Source organism: Hipposideros armiger, unplaced genomic scaffold (genome assembly GCF_001890085.2).
Source record: "Hipposideros armiger isolate ML-2016 unplaced genomic scaffold, ASM189008v1 scaffold_748, whole genome shotgun sequence".
NCBI lineage: Eukaryota > Metazoa > Chordata > Mammalia > Chiroptera > Hipposideridae > Hipposideros > Hipposideros armiger.
In genome coordinates, this window is record NW_017732098.1 from 749,776 (window position 1) to 757,288 (window position 7,513).

Genomic DNA, 7,513 nt, shown 5'->3' on the forward strand with positions numbered 1-7,513 from the left:
CCCCTCTCGTGTCCCATTTGCCCTTGCCACGCTGGACGTGACAACTAGCAACATTTAAAAAAATATAATTTTACAACTAGGTTTTAAGTTGTGATTAAAATGTAATCTGCATAGACTCCAGTCCAACCTTATCTCCATCTGCTTGATTCACCAAAATGCCCAACACTGACGGTTGTTTCTTAGGTGTTCATAAAGAATTTTTTATTGTATTTTTTTCTTTAAAAAGTTTATAGTTTTACTTTTTACACAAAATGTGAAATACTCTAAAAGCCTCTCTGCACCTTTCTTTTCAACCTAGTTTATATTTTGGAGCTCTTCCTTATAAATATATAGAAAGCTTTGTCATACTTGGTTAGCTGTAGGGTACTGCCTCGTACGAATTACCCTAAATTAACCATTCTTCTGTTGTTGAACAGATTGTTCTTAATCTTCAGCCATTACAGCAATGATGCAATGGATAAACTTTATTTTGGATGATTTCAGACATGTGCAAGTGTATCTGTAGGATAAATTTCCAGAAGTGGAACTGGTGGCTCAAAGAGTATATGTGTTTACAACTTGGGCTGGTATTATCAGATACCCTCTTTATGCATGGTATTAATGTATATCCTTCTACCAGCAGTGTACAAGTTCTGACAATTAAGTTCATGAACTTGCCACTGTGCACTTACATTGGCAGCACTGTACAAACAGCTTGGTAAGTTTTCATAACCTTGGCATATCAGTGTCTCACAGCTGTGTTTGTGTCTATGTGTGGTGGTGCCTTGCTGAGTGGCATTCATTGTTGAGTGTTTTTGTGAGCCGTCACGAGAATGTCTGAGCTTAAATTAGAGCAACAAACAAACATTAAATTTCTTGTTAAACTTGGCTAGAGTGGAAGTGAAAGCTTGGACATGTTAGTCCAGGTTTATGGCAATAATGCCATGAAGAAAACGGCAGTGTACAAATGGATTAAACATTTTTCTGAGGGGAGAGAAGGCATCACTGATATAGAAAGGTCAGGGCAGCCGGTAACGAGCAGAACTGATGAAAACATTGCAAAAATTCATTGAATTGTGCGTCAAAATCATTGGCTGACTGTGAGAAGCATAGCAGACCAAGTAAACATTGATAGAGAAACAGGAAAATCTTAACTGAAAATCTTGGCATGAGAAAGGCGTGTGCAAAAATATTCCTGAAAGAGCTCACTGATGAGCAAAAGCAAAGGAGAGTCAAAGTTTGCTAAGACCTTTTGAAGAGGCAAGACGATGTTTTGGGCCGTGTTATCACTGGTGATGAAACATGAGTGTACCAATATGACCCTGAAACAAAGCGTCAAAGTGCACAATGGAAGTCAGCCAATTCTCCATGACCAAAAAAGTTCCGTCAATCTAAATCGAGGGTCAAAATGATGTTGCTAAACTTTTTTGATAGCACAGGGATTATTCATTATGAATTTGTACCAACTGGACAAACAGTTAACCAAATTTACTATTTGGCAGTGCTGAAAAGGCTGTGTGAAAAAGTTAGATGAAAACGATGTGAACTTTTTTCCAACAATTCATGGCTCTTGCATCACAACAATATACCAGCTGACACGGCAGTATCTGTGAGAGAGCTTTTAGCCAGTAAACAAATAACTGTATTGGAACACCCTCCCTACTCACCTGATCTGGCCCCCAGTGACTTCTTTCTTTACCCAAATATAAAGGAAATATTGAAAGGAAGACATTTTCATGACATTCAGACATCAAGGGTAATACAACAACAGCTCTGATGGCCATTCCAGAAAGAGTTCCAAAATTGCTTTGAAGGGTGGACTAGGTGCTGGCATTGGTGCATAGCTTCCCAAGGGGAGTACTTCGAAGGTGACCATAATGATATTCAGCAATGAAGTATGTAGCACTTTTTCTAGGATGAGTTCATAAACTTAATTGTGACACCTCATATTTGTTGTGTTTATACTTTTGGGTTATAGTCCACCTTTTGGGTACTAATCCAGAAGCTTTGCTTTCTATTTGTTTGTATTCATATTTTATATTTTATATTTTGCTCATCTTTTAATTTTGAACCTGAATTACTTTTTTGGAGGGTAGGATGGTTATTATGTCTCTTGTAGTAAGATTGTTTTCTTTAGTTCATATGTAATTCCTGCTACCCAAACCTATACTTCACTGGAAAAAAAGGTACTTAAGGAAAGACTTTAAGGAATATTACTATTGCTACTGCTGTTAACTGCTGTCATTACCGCTAATGTTATTTTAGTAATAGTATTATTTTGGGGACCCTTATTTTATAAAAGTATCTCTAAAATTTTTCTCTTAATTTCCTATTTATCCTTATGACTTCTCCTATATTTGTTTCATGGAGTGTGTGTAGCTGGGTCCCTCTCAAAGGGCCATCCAATAACATGCAAGAAAATGATAGAGGTATTCTAGAGCAATTAGTTGCAACAAGTAGAAAAACCAAAATAAAAGCCTTTATATCAGTGTTGGACTTGTCAAAGTGCTTCCCTTGGAGGGGATAATGTCAGAACTCTGATTTGTAAGCAAAAGAAGATGCTAAAGTTTTTCTATGTCCCTGGTTCATTCTACTCCTACTTGAATATTATGTCACTTTATGATTGATATTTGATCTCTGTGCTATTAGGCCTCTGTAAACTTAACTCACTATCACTTCTTAGCATTCGCTAGCATAAGCTTGCCCTGGTGATGATTGTTAAAATTGTCCTCTATAGATATTAATTCATCTCATGTAAGGAACTGATATTTTTATTGTGCTAAAACTGTAGTTAAGAACATTGAACCTGTTATTCAAGAGCATGTGACCTCAAAAATGCAAAATGACAGAGCTTTATGGAAAAAATACACTAAGAATATGTTCCTTGGTTCAGATTATAGATATTCTCTTCTTTTTTTTTTTTTTTTTTTTAGCTGAGCCATNTGTCTTCAGGAACATGTTACTTTTGAACATGCAGAAACATCAACAGAAGTGATTTGTCCAATGTGCGCAGCACTTAACCTGGATGTGACCCTAATCACGTCACGGGTGACTTTGCAGCTCATCTTATGCTTGAACACAGAGCCCCTAGAGATTTAGATGAATCCAGTGGCATTCGACGTGTACCTAGAATGTTTAACCCTGGCAGGGATTTAGGAGGGTCCTGGTGCTTGTAGATCAAACACAGGCTTTACTAGCAGTTTTACTGGTGGACTTTCTTCTCAGAGTTCTTATTCTCCAAGCAATAGGGAAGCCATGGATCCTATAGCTGAGCCTTTCTCTCAGTTACCAGGAGTGAGACGTTCTGCAGGAGAGCAGCTTAATCATCTGACCCTTCCGCTTCTCACTTACCACAACTGGAACCGCAGCACGCGCGGGGATCACTGCAATGCAGCAAGGAGACTGCACGACACGCAAGCTGGCGAACTAACACAAGCGGTGTCACCAATTTAGTCACACAATCCACAGCAACAACTAACACAGAAAACTGTCAGCAAACTATCCAGAACTCCCAATTTCTTTTAATAAGGTTGAATGATGCTAAAATGTCTGAAACAGAGAAACAGTCTGTGGAAAGTGAGTGTGCAATCTGCAGTCTCTTTGTCCGAGAGCTCCTCCTGTCCACTTCATCAAACGCGGGTGGGGGCGGGTGGAGGCGGCAGATTTTGGTGCTATGAGCTGTGAAGATATTATGCCTTTAGATGTTGCTTTGGAAAACCTAAATTTAAAACAGAGTAATAAAGGAAATGAGCCTGCACCACCTCCTCTTTGATGGCATCCCAATTTGCACACAATGTCCTCTGTGCTGTATTCGCCAATGAAAGTGGACAACAACCATCTTGGCTTTATTTGCTGATTGTAATTTCAGGTCTGTCACTCTTGTTACATTGTGTACATTTAAAAGGAAGAGAGAAAATATATATGATAATCATTTCCCTTAACTAATTTTTACTTCCAGCTGGTAAATGTAGGTAGCAGTGCAGGGGTGATCTCTGCTTCCTGTACCTTGACATGCAAAAGGCTCTGCTAATATTCCACATTCAAACTGAAGAGGAAAATGGAAATCTCTGATGAAGCTGCTGTGTGTATTTAAGAATATGAATAAGTAAAAAGTGATTGGATGGTTTACCTTAAAAAAAGAAGGAAAAGTAGGGCAGGGATTCAGAAACTAAAGTAGGGAGTGGTACCAGGCAAAGCTGGTCAGGTAAGCAGGTGACATTTGCATGGATAATGTAGTGCCAGGGATTGTGGCAAATAAAAATTCCAGCTGATCGGTCACACAGAGCAAATTGATAGGCTAATGTTCTGAGAGCATTGTATTAGAAGGGCGGGGTTGGGGGATGCCACTCTCCCCATGGCCCTGTAGCATTGATGACCCAAGAATAGGAGAGCTGAAGCTGGTCTGCGTGGTTTTTCAGTCCACTTTTTCAATATTTAGCCATTATTGAAAGGCTTTGATCACCACAGATGATCTGGGTGGATCACTTACGAGTAAGAAATCAGGAGCTGATGATAATTTTACTCCATTTTTCCTAGTTGATCAGTTCAGGCTCAGGACAAGGAAGTTTTGAGAAGCTGAGTATTGGGGAAGTCTGGACCATAGGATGCTACAGGGACGGTGACTCAGGAAGCATGCTGAGAGCCATGGTGGTGGGAGAGGAGGAGAAAAGGGATGTTGAAGATGCACATACATATATACATATACATACATACATACATACATATTTATATATATAAATATATATGTATCTGTATTCCTATTAATGCAGCGAGATTAGGCTCTTTTTTTTGTCTTTAATATCTTTTCATCCTCTGTAATCTACTTTCCATTGTTCATGAAGACCTGGCTAAATGAAGCCATTTGTTGCTACTGAAATTAAAATGAACCTGTGTAAAAATTATGACAAAGCACCTAGCCCAGAGCTGGAGGTGATACCATTAATGTAAACATCATATATTACTTTATTTCAGAAGATTTTCAACTGAATTTCACAACTGGAGTGTGTAAGCTGATCAATGCCCCCGTCCTTAAAAAAGAGCTGCTGTATTTGCATTTGGGCTTGCTTGCTCTTTTGTTTACAGCTTACTTATTACTTGTTTTTTTGTGGGGATGGGCGGTAATCGGGGACATTTAGCAGCCTCAGGAAGGGACAAGGAATAGTTCTCTCAATTTTGGTTAGTGTTATGTCCAGGCGTGAAAATTTCTACCCATTTATTTGAGACTTAGGGATATTTCCTTAGACTAGGTTCCTAGAAGTATAATTATCAGGTCAAAATCTATGGACTTTTGAAATGGCCTTTATTTTTCAAGCACGTTGTAAAGTTGTTCTCCAAAGTGGCCATGGGTAGTGATTACTGAAGCTCACCAATGTATGTTTCCTCTCTCCTTATAGCCCTTTCTTGCTTTGTGTGGACCATATGATAAGTTCTAGCCAATGGGTTGTGAGTAGAAGTGACACATATTTTTGGGATGAAGGATTTAATGGCTGGTGTGAGACCCTCCAAGACACTTTTTTCTCTACATAGGGTCTGGCAATTTTGCTCTGTCAAATTGGATGTTGGACGAATAACCATATAGAACAGAGCCCCCAGATAATTGACCATAATTGACATGAAATGTTGGGGGAGGAATACACTTATTAGGAGAAGCCACTGAAATTCTGGGTTATGTACTGCAGCATAACGTAATTCATCTTGACAATTATAGTGGTTGTATAATTTATAATGCTACTAGCTGTCGCCTTACAGCCGATTCTTAGACCACCCCCTCTGCATTTAGCCTCTGACCCATTAGTTGAGAGAGTGTCTCGGAAAACTGAGGCCGGATGGAATGATATCTGTAAAGCTCTCTCGGGGGGCGTCTCGGCCTGACTGGGACCTGATGGAATGATATCAGCTGTCTNTCTCAGCTGGGAATGTGCATGTCAGGCAACTCAAGCTTTTCCCTGCTCTGCACATGTCTGGGAATGACTGCAAAAGTATCATTAGTATTGATTTTGGAGCTACAAACAAATGTTGGTGAGTAAGCTAATTGGCATATGCAGAATCTGTGAAGACTGAGAATGGATTCTATATACCTCCAGGGTTGTAATAAGCACATATGAACTAAGGCATATATAGTGCAGAGCATGTTACCACGAGCACATGGAAAGTACTTAACATGTGGCAGCTACTTTTGTTATTTTAAATGTATGTCAAGAATCAGGACCCTTTCGGATAGTTCCTTGCTGCCCACCCCCTGTAGGTTGGGAAGGCTCTGTTCCAGAGGAGATGGTGTGGCTACAGGAAGCAACCTTTAAAGAAGCTACACTTCATTTACCTGCTCTCTTTACTTCAGGGTGCGAACTAGGCAGCCAAGGGGTGGAATATATTGGATTTTGGAGAGTATATGGTAGCATATGAGAAGAAGGAAGGATGCATTTAGCCCTCCACCTCGTCCTTTGTTGTAGGGTTCCTATTTTATATTTCAAAATTTTAGTGAACGCTTCTCAAAGTCTGATCCCCAAACCAGCTTGCAGCATCAGCATTACCTAGGAACTTGTTAGAAACAAAAATTGTCACCCAGACCTCCTGAATCAGAAACTCTGTGATGAGCCTAGAATCTGACCACCAGGTGGTTCTGAAGCAGGCTAGCGTGGAGAACCACTGCTCTGGTTGAAACCCCCTACTCAAGTTATTGAATTCTCTTGGTTATTGAGTACTTTGCAGACTACAAATTCCTGAAAGGCAAGCGTTCAGCACTTCTTTTGTGACGGTTAAAACTTGCATAGATTTTTCAGGGATTGTCTGGGGCCTAATCCTTTCCTTAAAACTGGCTCCTGGTTTGGCTTATGGTAATTTCTGAGACTTCTTTTTTAGGGTTCAGCTTCTTATTTAATGGCTCATGGTAGAGCTTATTTTTTTTATTTTGAATTCATTTTCGCACAAATGCCTCCAGCCTCCAGAAAGATAAAGTGTAGGAACGGAGTTGTCTTCCAAGTTGTAACGCGTATGGATTGTCAAAGTTTTTCTTTCATTAGCAAAAAGTTTAGGCCATGTCATGTTTTCTTCCCCCCCCCACCTATCCTCTAATCCAGATTTCTTTATGGGTGTTATTTGATAATTCACACTTTTCAAGCTGAAGAGATTGTGACTGTTTTGAAAATCTGCATTTTTGTCAAGTTATTCACCTACTCATTTATTTCACAAATGTGTATGAGAACATACTCTATGCAGCACACTCGACTGATGCTCGCCATGGATTGCTGACCATAACGGGGATGGTCCCGGCCCTCATGGAGCACACCTGCGGACGGGGGGCAGCTGTGCAAGACTCAGAAAAATAATTAGAACTTTAGAAACTGCTAGGAAAGAAGCACAGGAAGCCCTGAGAGGGTATACAACATAAATAAAACCTGGTCAGAAAATGTGTCCATGTGTGTTTGACATTTGAAGAGACTTTTTAACAGATGAGTAAAAATTAACTAGGCGAAAGTAGGTGGAAAAGCGGGAGGTATGAATATGGATTCAAGTCTTCAAGAAGAAATAAAAGTGG

General features: G+C 39.7%; 1 pseudogene; it reads left to right on the forward strand.

Annotated features, from left to right (window-relative positions):
- The window catches only part of LOC109373866 (E3 ubiquitin-protein ligase KCMF1 pseudogene), a 55,912-nt pseudogene extending 52,161 nt beyond the window's left edge, over positions 1-3,751 (forward strand).
- The last annotated feature ends 3,762 nt before the right edge of the window (positions 3,752-7,513 follow it).